This window comes from Leptonychotes weddellii, chromosome 10, assembly GCF_054177405.1.
Source record: "Leptonychotes weddellii isolate Sample4059 chromosome 10, ASM5417740v2, whole genome shotgun sequence".
Taxonomy (NCBI): Eukaryota; Metazoa; Chordata; class Mammalia; order Carnivora; family Phocidae; genus Leptonychotes; species Leptonychotes weddellii.
Genome location: NC_138378.1, coordinates 69,442,006 through 69,462,901, shown reverse-complemented (window position 1 = coordinate 69,462,901; position 20,896 = coordinate 69,442,006). Strand labels below are relative to the sequence as shown.

The window sequence follows — 20,896 nt, the reverse complement described above, 5'->3', positions numbered from 1 at the left end:
AGTTATCATTTAGGGCACCTGGGTGGCTCAGATGGTTAAGCGTCTGCCTTCAGCTCAGGGAATGATCCCAGGGTCCTGGGATCGAGTCCCGCATAGGGCTCCCCGCTCAGCGGGGAGCCTGCTTCTCCCTCTGCCTCTCTCTCTCTCTCTGTCTCTTATGAATAAATAAATAAAATTAAAAAAAAAGAAAGCTATCATTTGAATTTCCCATATGATGTCTTCAAAATTCTAGGTTCAATTTATATGCCCATATTTTCCATTTCACTATTTCATTCTTCAATTACTGAGCTTTTAGTGGCTTATCCACTTAAATAAACATCTTAAGAAGGATTTTCCAGTAGTCTATGACTCCAGCTGATGGCTATTAACCCTTCTGGAAAATTCAACAGATGGTCCCTCTGTTGCTCCCATAGACAAATATTATTCATCTCAAAAACTTTCTGACGATAACTTGCAAAGATGTGATGAAGCCAGTTTTTCAGATAGAAAAATCAGCTGATGAATAAACATATATTGAGGTACTCCTGTTAATCTATGCTACCTGAGGTTAGGGACCTTGTCTCTCTTGTCCACTAATGTGCCTCATACAGTGCCTAGAACCATAATAGAGATTCAAATATTTACTAAAAATTACTGAGTGCCCTCTCTGCACAGGAGACTCTTCTCAGCCATTCTGGGAATATGCAGAAATAAGGGACTCCAGAGTTCATGACCAGCAACCCTTCACATACACACCTAAGTCCCATCAGCACATATATCCATTTAATGGTGGGTAAAAGCTTTAACTTTCTATGCAAAGGCCTTTCAGAAGACCTGAGATTCCCTTTGTGGTTCCCATCTTCTCTGGAGGTAATAGAAACCCCACACAGGCCCATCATGTGAAAGTGGGAGAGCCATATCCTCTGAAAAGCCTTGGCTAGTTGCATGTAGGGATATTCTAGCATGTATCACCCCCTCAACCATTCAGCCTCTGGGAATGGCCACAGTGCCACCATTTCATGAAGGAAACACAGTAGCATGAAGATAGGTTCCAAATGACCTCTTAGATTCTCTAAGTTTGTGGTTGTGGTTTATCCCAGTGCCATGACAGGGCTGCCTCAAACTGGGACCAGACCTCCCAAGCTACAGGCTTTACTGCCCCCCTGGGCCATGTTAATGCTGCCACCTGACTTCCCAGCTGCAGCCCCATCATCTTTTCCAAGTACTTAAGTGCCCATTAGTTTATAGTGCTGCTCAGATGCTGTAGCACTTTATGTTTGGCTCCTGTCCTCTTAGGCAACAGGCAAATAAATGTTTATGGTGGGAAAACCAATTGAAAGACTAATAAATAACCATGAGATACACAAACTATGCTCCAAAACTCTAACTGGAGAGTAAAATCCCCAGACTATTTTGATCCGACTATAATATTTCTCTTTTTGATAAATATGCACTAAGAGAGTACAGCAAGTTTCTCAATCTTGCTGTTGGCATTTTAGTCCAGATGAGTTTGGGGTTTTCTTTAAGATTTTATTTTTAAGTAATGTCTACACCCAATGTGGGGCTTGAACTCACAATCCCGAGATCAAGAGTTGCACGCTCTACAGACTGAGCCAGCCAGGCACCCCAAGATAAGTTTTTGTTGGGACTGCTGCCCTGTGCATTGTAGGATGTTTAGCACCATCCTGGGTCTGTACTCACTGGAAGTCAGTAGCAGCCCCAGTGTCTCCGAACATTGCCAAATGCCCTGAGTGAGAACCACTGTTAGAGAGTAACACAATCCAAAACCAAGACCTACGAAAACAGTCAATGAATACATCAACCCAAAGCTGATGATGGAATTTGATCTTAGAAATAGGCAAAATTTCAATAATTGGTGAATCTTGCAACTTTCTGTAACTTAGAATTTTTTTTTCAAATAAAAAGGCTCTTTTTTGTTTTAAATAGTGCAAAAGAGATAGCTTGGGTTCAAGCTCGATTCTTCTTTTTTTAAAGATTTATTGAGATATAATTCACATACTATACTACTGACCCATTTAAAGTGTAAAAATCAATGTTCCTTGTCTGTGCAACCAGCTTTATGCAACCATCACCATAGTTAATTTTAGACATTTCCATTCTCTCCCCAAGAAATCCTCTACCCATTAGCAGTCATACAGACTGCCCCCAGGCAACCACTAATCTACTTTGTCTCTATAGATTTGCCTGTTCTGGATATGTCATATAAATATAATTATAAATGTAATAAATTTAAATGTAATATGTGGTCTTTTATGACTGGCTTCTTTTATTTAATATGTTTTCAAGGTTCATCCATGCTGTGGCATGTATCAGTCATTTCTTTTTATTGCTGAAAGATAGTTTTTGGTGAATGTATATTTTCATTTTTTTTTAAAGGTTTTATTTATTTATTTGAGAGAGAGAGAGAGAGCATGACCGGGGTGAGGGGCAGAGGGAGAAGCAGACTTCCTACTGAGCAGGGAGCCCCATGTGGGGCTCGATCCTGGGACTCCACAATCATGACCTGAGCCAAAGGCAGATGCTTAACCGACTGAGCCACCCAGGGGCCCCTATATTTTCATTTCTCTTGTGTATATTCCCAGGAATAGAGTTACTGGATCATGTGATAACTCTAAGTTTATGATTTTGAAGAACTGCCAAGCTGTTTTCAAAAGTGACTGTAGCATTTTACATTCCCACCAGCAGTGTAAAAAGGTTCCAATTTCTCTGCATCCTCCTCAACACTTATTGTCTGGCTTTGCTTATAGCTATCTTATCTCATTGGGGTTTTGAGTAGCATTTCCTTAATGACTCATGACGCTGAGCATTTTTTCATGTACTTACTAGCTATCTGTATATCTTCTTTGGACAAATGTCTATTCAAATCTTTTCCAATTTTCAAAAAATTAAGTTTTTTATTTTGAAGTAATTATACATTTGCATATAGCTGTAAGAAATAGAGAGATCCTATATATCCTGTACTCAGTTTTCCCCATGTAACATCTTGCAAAACTGTACTACAATATCACAATCAGGATATTGACATTGATACAGTTAAGATACAGAACATTTCCATTATCTCTCTGATCTTTCATGTGCCCTTTTATAGCCACACCCACTTCCCCTCCTGCTCCTACCCCTCCTTACTCCTGGCAACCACCAGTCTGTCCTTCACTTCTATAATTTTGTCATTTCAAGAACAGTATATAACCTTTTGGGATTGCTTTTTTCCGCTCAGTATAATTCTCTGGAGATTCATCTAGATTGTTGCATGATCAACAGTTTATTTCCTTTTATTGCCGAGGAATATTCCCTTGTATGGATGTACCAGTTTGTTTAACCATTCACCTGTTGAAGGACATTTGGGTTGTTTCCAGTTTTGAGCTATTACAAATAAAGCTGCTATAAACATATGTGTACAGGTTTTGGTTTGAACATATGTCTTCATTTCTCTGGGATAAATGCCCAGGATTGCAATTGCTGGGTTGTTTGGTAGTTGTATGTTTAGGTTTTAAGAAACTGCCAAACCAATTCCCAGAGTGTCTGTATCATTTTACATTCCTTCCAGCAATGTATGAGTGATCTAGTTTCTATGAGTGAAGACCGAGTGGGGGAAGGGAGACCTGGTCCTCTTTTCTGTGCTTGCGTGCTATGGAGCTTTTGCAACAAGGGGATGTGGGAGAGGGGTGAGAAAACTGGCAGCCTGTCCCTCCTGGGGTTAAACTGTGATCCCAGACTGAGAGATTCTGGAGAGGAGCCTCCGCTTTCTTGGCTGCACTTGTATGGAGTATAATGCCTGAGGTAGAACTTCTAGAACCTGAAGCTGGGAGAAGGGGTATAGGAGCTTGTCCATGTCTCAAATGCCATAGCCTTTTCTTGTTCTTACTGAGATTTAGTAGCTTTTCTTGGATGAATGTTTCTTCATTTGCAGTATGCCCTGAGGACAATTTCCAGAGACTTTAATTTTTACCAAATTGTTGTTTGCTGGGGAGAAGGTCTACTGAGCTCCTTACTCTGCCATTCTGGAAGTCCCAACCCCTCAAGCTTGATTCTTGATTTGATCAAGAATCTGATAGAGGGGAAAATCCCCCAGGCTGCCAAAGAATTCTCAGTTCCTCGAACAGTGGATCATCCCAGATCCCCCGTGGCCGTGGCCAGCACTAGAAGTGCTGTTGCCCCCCTGCTGTCTTGGCAACCTAGTAGGCTGGCAGAGGGGCACTGCCCAGACAGCTGGGGGCTGGTCTGCCTTGACTAGGAAAATAGATCTTTTTTTCCCCCTAAGGGAGAGTGGATATGTTAGATAATGTAAAATGGATTCATGATGGAAGACTGAAACCAGTACTTGAATTTTAAACCAAAAATACTGCCAATTCCAGAAGCGTATTGTCTTCATCAACTCAGCTGAGTGGCTTATTAAGCTGGTCACTGACAGAGGAGTCAGTAGATCAGGCTAAAGAAGTAAGGCAGGGACAAGCTTTTCTGTTTGTTTAAATGGATAATACAGTAACATGGTTCACAGAATTGTATATAGTAGGAAGCCTCCCTGGCATTCCTGTCCCTCTACCACCCGTTCTCTTCACCCATAGGTGGGTATTTTATAAAAGCAACTACAGACATATATCTTGTTTTCCTTAGAAGGGCTTGGGTTTGAATTCCAGTTTTGTCCCTCTCAAAATGAGCTGTGCAATCAGGGATAAGTCACCTCACCTCTTTGAGCCTCAGATTCTTCACCTGAAAAATGGGAATAATAGTACCTACTTCACAAGGTTAGGGTGAGCATTAAGTAAGATTGTGTCTAATGGTGCTTTCTAAAAGTGCTATGCGAGCACCAACTGTTCAAATGGAAGCAGCATCCATGTACCAGTAGTGAGGTGGAGATTGGCTGTACTCAGTAAGTGCTGCGGGATCAGGAATTGGTGGTGCTGGGGAAGCACCTGAAGCTGACTGGGGAAGAGAGAACATGGGCCACAGGGAAACTCCAACATGGCTGAAGTAGGCATGAGATAGGGTGTGACTGATTTGCAAGGCAAAAACTTTGGGAAGCCAGTGACATACAAAAACCACCAGGAGGTCATTGGAGGACCTTTCCATCTGTCTATCATCCATATACTAAAGGTAGCCAGCAGGGTTCAAAGCTAGCTGTGGCCCCGGGAAGAGGGCCTCTTGGACTACTTTAGAGACAATGTTGGGCTTAACCTAAAATAGTTTTGGTAGACTGGTGTCTTCCAAAAACCATCCAGAAGGACCTGTTCCAAAGATCATCTGGAATCTATTACAGGGCCAACCCAGGACTTCTGATGTAGGCTCAGGCCAGAAATAAAAAAGTTAGGACCCAAACTGAGTTAACCTTCCATCTGTTTCCAACTTTTTTCTCTTTGGCAGCAGCAGGAAAAACAAGAGAAACCAGAGGGTCATGACATAGAGTCCAAAAAATGTCTTAGGTCTTTCTCTACCTGGGTTACTACATTGAAAACACCTTACAGGGAGCCTGTCCTAGATTCTTATTATCCCTTGGAACCAACTCCAAAGGATCATAGAGATGGTGAACTGAGGAAGAGGCCAACAGTCTCTGAATAGGATGTGATAGACAAATCTCTGCCCAGGAGAGATGTGTACAGCAGGTGTGTACAGCAGGAAGATAAGTGGGAGGAAGGTGTAGAGAAAGCCAGTTCAGAGGTTGGAATTCCCATTGCTCATCCTCTTTTTGGGGGGACTTCTACATGCAACAAGACGAATAGTTACTAGTTGCTATCCTGAGGGCTACTTCTCAGGCCACAGATTCTGCAGCTTCAACAAGTTTCTCACCAGGTCTGGCTGAGGCAGGGAGGCCTGAGGTTGGATAATGGCTGAGGGAGCACCAAGTCAGACCCCAGAGACCAGCAGAGTTGACTGTCCCTCTGCAAACTCAGAGTTTACTTTTAATGAGAACTGAGTATTTATTTTACAGCCAAAATGAACTTCAGTTGCTGAGGCTGAGGAGCCTGGGTCATTACCACTCTAGCCTCAGGGATACTTCCAAGGAAGGGTCTAAAGCTCCCTGTCATGAACTCTGGTATGTTCTGGAAGCATTCCACCCTCTCTTTCTAACTCTCAGAGACTGATTAAATAAGAAATTGAAGAAGAGGGGTGCCTAGGTGGCTCAGTCCGTTAAGCATTTCACTCTTGGTTTCGGCTCAGGTCGTGATCTCAGGGTCATGAGATTGAGCCGTGCAGGGCTCTGTGCTCAGCAGACAGTCAGCTTGAGACTCTATCTCCCTCTCCCTCTGCTCCTTCCCCACCCACGCTTGTGCTCTCTCTCTCTCAAATAAATAAATCTTAAAAAAAAAAAAGAAGTTGAAGAAGAAACAGAGGGTTTGAAAGGGATGCATCTGTGAAGGACTGAAGGGTGAAAAGGAGCAAACTGGGAGAGTGAAAAAAAGAACTTTATCTTTTTGTTATTGTTTGCCTTTTAATAACTGCTTTTTTGCAAAGCTGTCTATGCTTTCCTTTTTCTTCCAGCTTTTTATTATAAAAAGTTTCATTTCTTCAGCAGCCAAAAAGAAAAAAAAAAAGAAAAATTCCAAACCCACAGAAAAGTTGAAAAACATGTACAATGACAATCAAAAGAATCCATAAAAATAAACTGGACTTCATCAAAATTAAAAACTTCTGCTCTTTAAATGACACTGCTAAGAAAAAGACAAGCCAGGGGCGCCTGGGTGGCTCAGTTGGTTAAGCGACTGCCTTCGGCTCAGGTCATGATCCTGGAGTCCCGGGATCGAGTCCCACATCGGGCTCCCTGCTCGGCAGGGAGTCTGCTTCTCCCTCTGACCCTCTCATGCTCTATCTCATTCTCTGTCTCAAATAAATAAATAAAATCTTAAAAAAAAAAAAAAAGACTCTTTTAAAAAAAAAAAAAAGAAAAAGACAAGCCACAAATTGGGAGAAAATACTTTTATCTGATAAAGGACTTGCATCCAGAATATATAAAGAACTCACACAACTGAATAATAAGACAACAGATACCCTAATAAAAATGGGCAAAAGACTCGAACAGACATATTTCCAAAGAAGATATACAAATGGCAAGTGAGCATGTGAAAAGATGCTGAACATCATAAGTCATTAGGGAAATGCAAATTAAAACACATAATGAGACACCATAATGCCCTGAAATGGCTATAATCAGAAAAACTAACAACACCAAGCCTTGTTAAAAATGTGAAGAACAGGGGCACCTGGGTGGCTCAGTGGTTAAGTGTCTGCCTTCGGCTCAGGTCATGATCCCCGGGTCCTAGGATCGAGCGCTGCATCGGGCTCCCTGCTCCGCAGGAAGCCTGCTTCCCTCTCCCACTCTCCCTGCTTGTGTTCCCTCTTTCACTGTCTCTCGCTCTCTGTCAAATAAATAAAATCTTAAAAAAAAAAAAATGTGAAGAACAGAAACTCTCATGTTGCTGATGGAAATGGAAAATGGTACCACCACTTTGGAAAAGTTTGGCAGTCTCTTATAGAAGAGTTAAGCATCCCACTCCTCGATATTTACCTAGGAAAAGTGAATATTTGTGTTCACACAAAAATCCATATGCAAATATTTATAGTGGCTTTATTCATAATTGCCTAAAACTGTAAACAACCAGAAGTCCTTCAGCTGATAAATAGATAAGCATTGTGGTACATCCATACAATAGGATACTACATAGCAATAAAATGGTACAAACTACTGATGGATGGGAAAACATGGATGGATCTCAAACATACTATGCTAGACATCATGGGCTCCATTGTGTTTCCCCATCAAAAAATATTAAGTCCTGGGGCGCCTGGGTGGCTCAGTTGGTTAAGCAACTGCCTTCGGCTCAGGTCATGATCCTGGAGTCCCGGGATCGAGTCCCGAATCGGGCTCCCTGCTCGGCAGGGAGTCTGCTTCTCCCTCTGATCCTCCCCCTCTCATGCTCTCTGTCTCCCATTCTCTCTCTCAGATAAATAAATAAAAAATATTAAAAAAAAAAATATTAAGTCCTAACCCCTAACCACCTCAAATCGTGAACTTATTTGGAAACAGGGTCATTACAGATATAATTAGTTAAGATATTAGAGTAGAGTGAGCCCTTGCTCCAACTGACTGGTGTCCTTATAAGAGACACACAGGGAGAACCCATGCAATGACAGAAGCAACACACAGGGAGAATACCATGGGATGACAGAGGGAGAGAGTGGAGTCATGCAGCTGCAAGATATGCAATGCCAAGGATTGCTGGTGATGCCTGAAACTAAGAGAAAGAGATGCACAGATTTTTCCCCAAAGCTATTCAGAGAGCATGGCCTTTCTGACACCTTGATTTTGGACTTCTGGAATCCAGACTGTGAGATAATGAATATCTATTGTCTTAAGCCACCTACTTTGTGGTACTTTGTTACAGCAAAGCCAGGAAAGTTAAAATAGACTCAAGGGCATTTATATGACATTCTAGAAAAGTCAAAACTACAAGGATGGAGAATGGATCAGTGGTGCCCAGGGTTGGGGCTAGGATGAGGGATGACTATAAATAGGTAAGGGAGAATTTTGAGAGTGATACAAATATTCTAGATCTTCATTGTGATGGTAGTTACACGACTGCATGTGTTTGTCGAAATTCATAATACTTTATAGTATATAAATTTTAAAATTGAAGTTTAGTCTATGTAAATCATACCTCAATAAAGCTGATCCCCCTAAATTCATAAACTATAAATAAACAACAACAAAAAACCATTATACAGTGGCCATCTGTATACCTTCTACCCAGATTCAGTGGTTGTTAATATTTGACCACATTTGCTTTATCTATATATGTATGTATTTTATTTTTGCTGAATCATTTAAAAATAAATTGCAGACATCATGACACTTCATCCCTAAAAATTTTATCATACATCTTTTAAGAATAAGGACATTTTTCTATGTAAGATATATAAGAAAAGTAACAATAATTCCAAAGTATCATCTAATATAGTCAATATTCCAACTTCGCCAATTGTACTCAAAATGTCTTTTGTATTGCCTTTTTCTGACCAAGATCCAATCAAGGATCATATAATACATTTGGATGTTATGTCTCCTCAATCTCTTACTCTTAATTAAGATAATCTTCCCATCTTTTTCTTTTGATGACTTTTTGTCTAGGCCAATAGTCTTGCAGAATATTCTACAATTTCTGGATTTGTCTGATTGCTTCCTCATAGTGTTACCAAATTTTCTTCTCTTTATTTCCTATAAACTAGAAGTTAGGGCTGGAGGCTTGATTAGATTCAGGTTAAACACTTTTGGCAAGAACAGTTTACAGGTGATAGAGATCTATTTTTCCATCTGGTTGGCCTCTCTGTAGACCTATCTTCCTGCCTTTCTTTCTCATACCATAGAACTTGTGTACCTATGCAACAAAATCTTGTGGAGGGACTAGTACCAACTAGATATTGAGGCCACAAACACCAGTAAGACAGTTCCTGCCCTGAAGGAGATTAATGAAGGAAATAGCACCTTTTCTCATCAATTTATTTACTCTCATCAAATATATTTACTAACTGCTAAAGGAGCCAGGTACCATGCTAGGTGGTGGGGATACAACAGTAAGCAAAAACAAATATGGTCCCTGCCTCCAAGGAATTTATAGTCTAGTAAGTGAGACAGATATTAATTAAAAAAAAAAATCCAGAAATAACTTGTGATAAATGCTATGAAAGAAAAGCATAGAATATGACTGTATAATGGGAAGAGCTGAGTGTATCATTTGAGCTAATCAAGATACTAGGCCTAACTTCTGGTTATAGGAAATACTGGGGATAGGAATTTTAAATCACATGGCCTTGAATTAAAAAACCCTAACCAGAGAAGTTCAGAATTATAGCCAGACCAAACCAGTGGTCTGTGCTGTCATCCAAAAGAACAGTGGATCCTGCAAGAAAAGATGGTTTGTTAAAGCCTTTGACTTTATTCTACTTTCCTGAATATTCAGGTTAGACCAAAGGGCTCAAATTTGTGTTGCTTCTAACAGTAATTTTGATAGTTTTTTAAAAATAACTTTTTCCTTAATCCACACAACTAACAAGTAGCAGAGTCAGAATTCAATCCAAAATTGCTGGCTCCCTCCAAAGCACCTGTATTTGACTATGACATAACAATGTCCCCAGAAATAATGATAATGATGCCTACCAAGGTGAAGCTAAGGGAAAAGGGTTTTTTGTAATGTAAGTCAAAAAGGGACAGATAGATATTCTTTTAGCACGACAAAGACACAGGAGTGATGCCAGCAGGAGGTTAATTGGCTCAGTATGAATGATCTGGTTATTTTTAGATGCTTGAATAGGAGGCCAGACCAAAGTGGCCAGAAATTTCCACCCCCCACTCTCCTTACCCTCCATCAGGAATAAAAAATGACCGCTTTTAAGAAATAAAAAGCAGTTGGGATCTGAGGGGGAAGGAATAGAGAAAAGGACTATGGGGAAGGGGAATATGAAAGAGGAGGCAAGGAGAGGTTGAGAGGAAGTCTGCTGACCAGAGTTTGGCTCTATAAGTGCCATGGCCAGTAAACCCCCTTACTCATGGTTGTACAGCTTATGGAAGTTACTCAAATCTGTCATGCCATGCACTCTAGTTTGCTTAGAATATGATACATGAGCCTGAAAAAAAAGATTCACTCACCATGCTCCATGATTCTGTGTATTCTTCAACAGCCAACTGGAAGATAGTTTTGTTAGGAACTGTTCCATGATGGGCTTCTAGTAACTTCCACTAATGTCAGGCACTGTGCTAGGTGCTTTAGATACACTCATCTCTAATCCTCTGAACAGCCCACCAGAAGAGGTCCCCGAGACTTAGCTACTCACCTAAGGTCACAAAACTACCAAGCCAGAAAATTTTTAGTTGTGCCTGTCTGACTTGGACACAGCTAAACTAGCCCAGAACAGTGCTTCTCAAACTATCTGTGAAGGACCAATTTTTATTTCAATCTATCACAGCTTGACAGTTTTGGAAGATACATAATTTTATAAAATATAAAATGAGAAAAGATATGCACAATACAAGCCCAAACTTACAATCAACAGATGTACTCTGTGAAATTGCTGTAAATGTTTCTAAACACTTACTCTGAACGTCTGTCTTCCGAGTGAATCTTGTCACGGAATGACACAAGTAGAGAGTAGTAGTTCTAGTCATGAGGGCACATCAGTATCATTCCTGAACTTTTGCCAAATACACGTGCCTGCACTCCACCCAGACTCTGATTCAGCAGGTTTGACATGTTTAATAGACACTTCCCAGGGGATTCTGATGTCCATCCCTGGTTAAGAACCACTGCTATCCTGACATGTTGCCAAAGCTACTGTTTGCAGCTTGGTACAAATTCAAAGAACCAAAATCCTCTTTCAGAATTCACTGAAACCAGTACTGGGCATTGTGGTGGGGAAAGGGAGGAAGGGCAAGAATGCCAGGGAATTGAGAAATTCAGGAGTTGCCCTCCCTAACATCTGCATCATCACCTGGTACTATTTCAATATCCTTTCAACTTAAAACTTTTGATGTCTGGTTCAAGTATGAAAACACCCTGAGCAGCAAATTAGAGGCAGTCAAAATTGCATTTTGCAGATAGCCATTCCCATCTAAGGTGACACCTCTATTTTGTTTCCTCCTACTTACACAGCCTTGCCTTTATAAGAACAGGCTATCTCCTGTATCCTACATTTGAGGGATTCTGGGAACTGTCAACCCCAGAGAAATATTGTGAGTTCTTAGTTTATCCTAGAGGACAGCAAGCTGGTGGCACAGCCACTAGGGAGAAACAGCCTGGGAGAAAAGCACTCCACCTTTTCAGTTCAGGGCCAACAGTGAAAGGTAGATGCAGGATGAGGCCTCACAGGAAGGCTCAGAAGAGACTTCAGTGAGAATAGGAAGTGCTAGTGTGTGTATTCCCTCAAGAAAAAAGTCCAGTGACCTACATGACCCCAAGAGAAGTGAGAATTGATAAGATGCTTGTGGAAAAAAAAATGACAAGTAGGCTGACTGAACCAAAATACAATTTATTTTTTTCATAGTAATTACTTTTTATTAGTATTGCTGGTATGCATGTGTATGTTCAATTGACCTTACCACAATGTTAAACAAGTACATACAGAGTTTGATGTACACAATGTGTACTGTTCTCTCTCAGTTCCAGTCCTTGATGGGTATATTCATATAGCAGGTGCTCAATAAAATTTGGAAATATTCTTCCAATTTCATTGTCTAGAATAGACTGAAAACTCCTTTGATGGATGTTTCCAGACTATGTCAAGGGTTGCTACAAATCAATAAGAAAAAGGCAAACAACTCAAAAGAAAAACAGGCAAATGATATGGACCATTTCACAGAAGAAGAAATAAAAATAGCAAAGAAAAGATGCTCAACCTCACTGATGACTGAGAAAATGCAAGGCAAAATGAAACATTGTTTTTGACTAATTATACTGGCAAAAAGTGTGTTTATATTGAGATACTTTCATACACTGCTTGTGAAAGTATAAGTTGGTTGGGCTACTTTAGAGGGCTATTTGCCAATATCTCTTTGCATCCTGAGTTTGAGGGATTCTGGGAACTGTGCTAGACTCACACCAGCTTGCAAGAACTGATTGTACATCTCTCTTCCCAATTCCAAGTTTACTAATGTCACATTAGTAGTTTGAAATCAGCCATGGCGGGAAAACTTACACAATGGAAATGAGCAAATGCTACAATTCAGTTCTTATCCCCCTTTTTAGAAGACTAGTTGCTAAACATTTATCACATTCTACACTCTGTTTACTAGTGTCTAGAGTCTAAAAGGCACATAACCCATGATATAGCAATTCCTGGTGGGTTTGTTTTAAGTAGGCTCCACTCCCAGTGTGAAGCCCAACACAGGATTTGAACTCATGACCCTGAGATCAAGACCTGAGTGGGCGCCTGGGTGGCTCAGTTGGTTAAGCGACTGCCTTCGGCTCAGGTCATGATCCTGGAGTCCCGGGATCGAGTCCCACATTGGGCTCCCTGCTCGGCAGGGAGTCTGCTTCTCCCTCTGACCCTCCTCCCTCTCATACTCTCTGTCTCTCATTCTCTCTCTCTCAAATAAATAAATAAAATCTTTAAAAAAAAAAAAAGACCTGAGCTGAAATCAAGAGCTGGTCACTTAACCAACTGAGCCACCCAGGTGCCCCAGCAATTCCTGTTTTGTAAGATATCTTTATACATATATACAGAGGGGCACGTGCAAAGCTTTTCACTGCAGCATTTGGGCTTCAAATGATGGAAGGTTCTGGTGAGACCTGTTTACATTTTTTTTGGAATGTCCCAGCACCCAAGGTCAATGCCTCCTTGACTCAAGAATCAATGGGTTGGTAGGGGAGAATGCTGGTTGCTGACTCTAGTAAAGCTCTATCCTGATCAGATAAGGGAAATTCAGATGACATTTCTTTCAGCATATTCTGTAGCTAAGATGTTTCCACTTTGAAATATTCTCTAGACCCGTTTTGTAGGTTGGTGGTCTCTGCAGTACTAATTTGTAAGTCTCAAGACATGTTGTTGAGGATAAAAGCAACTTGCAGGACATGAAAACATACAGTATGATTGTACTTATGTCACAGAAATATATAAAACAATACCGTAAATATGGGCATATATTTTAAGTAGGTAAAAATGATTAAAAAACTGGAAGGAGGGGCGCCTGGGTGGCTCAGATGGTTAAGCGTCTGCCTTCGGCTCAGGTCATGATCTCAGGGTCCTGGGATCGAGTCCCGCATCGGGCTCCCTGCTCCTTGGGAGCCTGCTTCTCCCTCTGCCTTTCTCTCTCGCTCTCTCATGAATAAAAAAAAAAAAAAAAAACTGGAAGGATTTACACTTAAAGTGGCCACAGAGGTTACTGCTTGGGAAGAGGAGGAAACCAGGATAGATGGTATTGGTCATAGGGGACTTTAGTCTTAATTTGTAAGCATTAAATGCTTTTCAAGGGCAATGTATCCATGTGTTATTTGCATAAAGTTAAAACTAAAACAAAACAACTCCTTGTAGATAGATATGTCCATAAGCTGCCAACCAAATCCAAGATCAGGGTTCTGAGCTCCTGGAATGGGAGGCACCCTCCTACTCCTGGCATTCAATCCCCCCTTTAGTGGTCCAGGCCTCTTGGGCAGCCCTACACTTGTCCCCCCACCCAGGGCATTCTGGTAACTTTGTGGCATATCTAGTCTGATTAAGACCCCTAATGGCCTCTGAAAAGCACTGAGAAGATTATGATTCTCATCCCTTCTCTGCATTTATAATTTAAAATACTATGAAACGGGGCGCCTGGGTGGCTCAGTTGTTAAGCGTCTGCCTTCGGCTCAGGTCATGATCCCAGGGTCCTGGGATTGAGCCCCACATCGGGCTCCCTGCTCAGCGGGAAGCCTGCTTCTCCCTCTCCCTCACTTGTGTTCCCTCTCTCGCTGTGTCTCTCTCTGTCAAATGAAGTCTTTAAAAAAAAAAAAAACTATGAAAGTAAAGAAATACCATAGAGTACTGATTTTTCCTATAACTATGGTGATGCTTTTGATAGTCAAAAAATTTTAAATCTCTCAAGAAGCTTTGAAGTTTAGCTGGGAGCATGTGTTTAATTCTGAACAGCTGGGTGATTTCGCACCTGGCAATGTTAAGGGTGAGAAATGGAACAAATCACCAGCAATCTTCAGTCCTTCTCCAATATAAGATTTAAAAAATGGAAGGGAAGGACAAACGTTTAATCACTGTGTGTCTCCTGAAACTAGCTCAACAAACCATGCACACAGTTAATTGGTCAAATTTCCGGGTGCAAAACTAGGTGTAGTATTTGATCGATAAGGAATGGGCCTGGTGTGATGCACTGCAACCACTTCTGTCCTGGGACTCCCATAAGGCAACAGGGACTTGCTGGGTCTTGCCCCTCCAGCATTGGTTCCCCAGCTGCTTGCCCACAGGAGCTGCAAGTTGATTCTTCCGGGATCGGATCCCCAGGGAAGAGATTTCTCCAGCTCTTCAGGGACCTTCAGAATCAAATTCCCTTAGCTTTTATTCAACTGTTCCCTATGTGTACAGGGAGAGGGAAGGAGACTATTTGTTAAACTTTCACATTATCCTTCTCTATTTACTAAAATTACATGCATAAGCATCAATGAAGAGAAGGATCAGCTTTTCCCACCTGCCTCGGCAATTGGGTGGAATTGGGTGCATCTGATAGCTTTCTCACTTAGTTGCTCCTGGATCCAGATTATCTAGTTGGTTATTATTATTTACTTACTTATTGTTTACTATTTATTTATTTATTTACTTCCTGATACCGGGGGAAAAGATTTTTCTCTAAATTCTCTATAGGACATATTTGAAGTGGTGGTACACTAACTGGCAAATGGCTATTTCTATAGTTTAATGGACCATATAGTAACCTATGAAGTTATTTGCCTTCTTTCAGCTCAGAGGGGATCTGAAGACAGGCACCTTCTCGGTGTATGAGGTCCAAAGTCAGTGGTCCTTCTGTGCCCAGAGGATTTAGCACCTCACCTCTATCCCCTGACCTGGCCAGCCAATCCAAGTCAGATTGGGGCTCCAGGGAAGAAAAAAATGTTACATGGCCCTTCTGCCTTCTTGTGCCATTCTTTGGCTGATATTGGTTAACAGCAAATACAAACCCTTTTGGCAAAGTTCAGTTTTGTATTGATTACCTTCACCCCCTTTAAGTCTTCCACAACTGAACTCTATTTTGAGGGACAGGGCAGATGGGGATTTTTTTAAAGAACCCTCATTCCTTCCTACAAACTGACTGGGGGACATGAACATGAATCTTGTAAGGTTCTTTTTTTATGTTGTAGGGGAGAAAATTTGCCACCCCCAAAATTTGTCTCTTTGGCATATGGATTATTTTAGGCTGATTATTTTTAAGAAACAGAAGGCTCAGGAAGAACCTTTGTCCTTCCCCCTAACTGCCTAAAACGATTTAGATAGAGGATCTCCTCTAGGAAGAGAGTTACCACCCTAGATAACCACAGCATAAAATGAACCTGGGTGGTGGTTAGGGAAGAACTTGGCAAAGTCTGTTTGTTAAAATTCCTGTGTCCTGTTTCTTTATGGTGCAGTGAACATTTGTTTACCAAACATACTTACTCTTTTTCATCTTCCTGTGAATTGTCTTCCTTCCCTTTGAAGTACCAGACCCCTACCTCTTTCTCCTTAGCTCTGGGTGCCATAAAAGCCTCAATTGCCTGACTGCCTGTGAACATCATATTCCTTTGGAGCCCCTATAGGTAAGGAATTAAATTTGATTTTCTCTTGTTAATGTGTCTCAAGTCAATTTAATTCTTAGACCAGGCAAAAGAATCTTGAAGGGTAAAGTAAAAATTTTCCTTTCCAGCATTTGGAATAGTTCACAGGATAAACTTTAACTGACTGGACGTTACTCACCCTGGGACTGCTATAGCTGAAAGATCCTGGGATTTCTGACAAAAAGTTGGTAGAATATAAGAATTCTTACTAGCTCGGTTTCCTGGATCTCTGCCTGCAGGGTCTAATGAAAGTGAGAGTGGTGAGAGGCTTTTTCTTTATCTAAATTTAGATTAGCAGGAAAAAATATGTGTGAAACTAGGTCATTGGGTATAGCAATTTTGGTAAAAATATGTTATGAGTACTCTTTTTCAATCGATCCTTTTCCTCTCAGAGATGGTCACTGTTTTCTTTCGCCTCATTTTTTTTTTAAGATTTTATTTATTTATTTGAAAGAGAGCACAAGCCAGGGGAGGGGCAAAGGGAGAAGGAGAAGCAGACTCCCCACTGAGAAGGGAGCCCGACATGGGTCTCAATCCCAGGACTCTGAGATCATGACCTAAGCCAAAGTCAGACGCTTAACCGACTGAGCCACCCAGGCACCCCTGTCTTTTTTTTTTTTTAAGAATTTTATATTTTTTATATTATTATTTGAGAGAGAAAGTGAGAGAGGGGAGGGTCAGAGGGAGAAGCAGACTCCCCACTGAGCAGGGAGCCCAATGTGGGACTTGATCCTGGGACTCCAGGATCATGACCTGAACCAAAGGCAGTCACTTAACCAACTGAGCCACCCAAGTGCCCTGCCTCTGTCTTTTGGGTCATTTGTCATAGGTATGGAAAACCATAGGTCTGACTAGGCTTTCCTCTCATCTACTTCTGTCTTGAAAGCTTAGCTTTATAACCAATGAGAATATTCTCTCTGGTCTCTGCCAACTGGAGGATGCACATACCAGCATGCATCTGGTAAGCAGCCCAATAGGCTGTGGCTCTAATAGTCAGCATTGTCTGTCCAACTGTGCCAGCTCTCAGAGGAATTTGTCATAAGGGATTCTGGTCCCTAAGGGGCTTTTGTCACCTCAACCTTCCTTGTCACTAATTTGGCCAGAAAGAAACGTGGGTTGCATTCCATTTGTGGCTAGATCTTTCTTAGGTTAATTTTGGGAGTAAACTTTCTGGATCTTGTGAGGGCTCCATTTTTGCACTCTCCTTTGGGAATGCCTCTTTGGTCCATGGTTAAGCCATAAAAAGGCTTATTGGTTTAAGTCACTATTGAGACTAATATAAGATCCTACTTGTCAATGGCCAGATGATGGATCCTCTAAATTGGCTATATTTGAAAGAAAAAAATTCTTTTTAGAGATCTCTCACTGTCTTATTGGTATCACAGCTAGCCTTAGGGACTCCCTTAACAAGATCAAAGAACAGAACTTAGAACAAAAATCAAAGTCCACTCAGACCCCTTCCTATTTGCCTTCAGACATTTGCAGATACTGTAAAAAAAATCAGGACACTGGAAATACAACTGTCCTACATGTAAGAAGAAAAGAAAAAAAATGAGAGCAACTGTCCTTAACTTCTTTTTTTTGCAACTGTCCTTATCTTACAAATCTTTGCAAAACTAAAAAAATGCAACTCTAGAGGCAATCAAACATCCATCTACTCCTTTTTTTTTTTTTTACCAATCCTAAAACCTCCCCTATTTATCTCAAATAACTCGCAAATTATTGGCCTTAGAAAACCGAAGTCTCTCTTGGAGAAACTTGCATTCTCTCTCTGTCCCTTGAAGATATAAATCTTACCATGTCTTTGAAATATAAACACCTCAGGAGGTATCTAAAACAACACCCACACTTGCCTAAGACTAAAGAAAAAAAAAAAGAAAGAAAGAAAAGAAAATGAAGCCTTTTAAAAACACAAACTGCAAAAAAGGGCTAAGACTCTAGACCACAGCCTCTTCAAAATTACTTTCAGGAACAAATACAAATCTTAAAAGTCTTCTCCAGAAATAGTAAGAAACCTTAGGGCATCTGAGCAAGTAAACTTAAATTATTCCAACTGTTACTTATAACGTAGTGAGTTTTATATTGTTTTAAAAGAGAAGCTATAAGATCTCTGTATTTGTCGATATGTATGTCTATTTCTGTATGCTCTAGATATGGTATTTTTCTACCTCCAATGGTATTGCCAAAATTAATCTGAAAAAAGAATTCATTTGATTAGCTTAAAGAAAAGGGCTTATATAACTTTAGTATTCATAAAAATTCTCAAAAATAAGATAGAAACTTAATCCAAATGAATTTCAGGTTCACATGATATAGGAAAATATTCAGTATTAAAGCTAATTTAAGGTGGCTGGTTTGATTAAAATAGACATGTCTTAGACTTACCAAGATTGAATATAATACAGACACACAACTTTTTATTCTATCTGGGTTTCTGAATCAAACAAGTTCATGTTATCTCTAACTTTGAATGGTGGCTGATTTTGTCTAATGTCTCATGAAATTTTCATAGGTAATCTAAACATAATTGTTGAGAGCAAATGATTCAAATAGGTGTAAATGAGTTAAGAGTTTTTCAGTGAACTTTTTAGCAAAAATTATGTTTTATGGGGGGTGTCTGGCTGGCTCAGTCAATACAGCATGCAACTCTTGATCTCAGGGTCATGAGTTCAAGCCTCACAGGGGTTAGAGATTAGCTAAAAAAAAAAAAATGTTTGTTTTGGGTGCCTGGGTGGCTCAGTTACACGTCTGTCTGTGGCTCAGGTTATGATCCCAGGGTCCTGGGATTGAGCCCCGCGCATTGGGCTCTCTGCTCAGTGGGGAGCCTGATTCTCCCTCTCCTCCCCACTTGTGCTCTCTCTCATTATCTCTTTCGCTCTCTCTCTTCAGTAAATAAGTAAAATCTTTAAAAAATTTTTTTTGTTTTATGGTATGTGTAGCTAAAAACTTTCCAAAATCTTTTTGGGAACCTGAAACTTTAAAATTTTGCTTAGTTAAATTAAACAGTAAGTTAAACTCATTAAGTATCCAAATCATTTCCAAATAAGATAAAATACTGAACATTAATTACTGCCCTTTCTGCCTGTGAAAGCCTTCCATTTTACAGATACTTGGAGCTCCTTTCTAGTTGGTAAAAAGAATGCTACTCAATTCATGAATCTTGCCAATTGGATCTTCAAATTTACTTAGTTGAATTTTTTTTTAAAGATTTTATTTATTTACTTGAGAGAGAGAGAGAATGAGAGAGAGAGAGAGCACATGAGAGGGGGCAGTGTCAGAGGGAGCAGCAGACTCCCTGCTGAGCAGGGAGCCCGATGCGGGACTCCATCCCGGGACTTCAGGATCATGACCTGAGCCCAAGGCATTCGCTTAACCAACTGAGCCACCCATGCACCCCTAGTTGAATATTTTTTAACACTAATACAGAGCAACAAAAAATATTGTGTTTGTTGGTAAACATGTCTTGTGTTAAGATGAAAGACAGTATTATGAAGCAAGTTTCTAGAAATTATAAAATATATTAGTAAATATGCCAATCTAAAGAGTGCTGGTGTAATAGACAATTCACAATTGCTTACTACTTCATTTTCACTAGAAACTAAAGTTTCTATGAGTTAAGAATTCCAATATATATGATTGACACTACTAGAAATAATAAGGGAAACTCTGTATACAAGGAAATTTGCATATGTTTTGGGTAAGATAAGTTATGAGGTATGGAGATGTTTTTGTTAAGGGAAAGTAAATTTGTCCTAAAGCAAATCTGGTTATAAGAAAGAAAAAGGGACAAAATCTGAATGTAGAAAAGAAAGTCATAGGCTTATGGAAAAGGAATCTTCAGAGACAACTTTTACCTATGGTGGAGACTGCCTAACATTGGAATGAATTTAAGTAAATGAGTTTTAACATCAAAAGTAAGCTGGTGCAAAATTAAAATTTGGTTTTTCTCTCTGTTCAAAGGATGGTCTTCTTAAACTATTGGTCTGCTCTTGATATTAAGAGATTATAAAGGGTTTTTCTTTGCTCTTAGTGTAATCTGTCTAGAAAACAAATATTCTGTATTTTATCAAAATAAGGTCCTGTGCTTCATGTTGTCTTTATCAGGCCTTTGATTACTTAAGAAAATAGAATCTTCTCAATATGGAAAGAGCTAAGTTTTTCCTTTTTATGATCATTTAATTTTCTGTGTTTGTCTGCAAAGTCTTTGTCACCATGGTTAAGCAGATAACTAGGTAATGTTTCACAGTGATCTCTGATCCTATATGGCGAAGTGTTTTAAAACCTTTTTGACATTGCAGCAAAGGCAGTCCTAAGAGGAAAGTATATACCAATACAAGCCTTTCTCAAGAAACAAGAAAGGTCTCAAATATACAACCTAACCCTACACCTAAAGAAGCTGGAGAAAGAACAGCAAATAAAGCCTAAACCCAGAAGGAGAAAAGAAATAATAAAGATCAGAACAGAAATCAATGAAATAGAAACCAAAAGAACAGTAGAACAGATCAATGAAACTAGCAGCTGGTTCTCTGAAAGAATTAACAAGACTGATAAACCCTTGGACAGACTTATCAGAAAGAAAAGAGAAATGACCCAAATAAATAAAATCATGAATGAAAGAGGAGAGA

General features: G+C 40.1%; 1 protein-coding gene and 1 long non-coding RNA gene across 2 annotated transcripts in view; both read right to left on the bottom strand.

Moving 5' to 3' along the window:
- COMMD1 (copper metabolism domain containing 1) overlaps positions 1–20,896 on the bottom strand; it is a 248,135-nt gene that overhangs the window by 53,943 nt on the left and 173,296 nt on the right. The gene's annotated exons all lie outside the window — the stretch shown is intronic.
- On the bottom strand, positions 11,997–20,890 carry LOC145723910 (uncharacterized). The gene is made up of 2 exons (XR_014149307.1): positions 13,844–20,890; positions 11,997–13,669 (listed from the first exon to the last, which is right to left on the bottom strand). It is a non-coding gene; the product is annotated as an uncharacterized LOC145723910 (long non-coding RNA).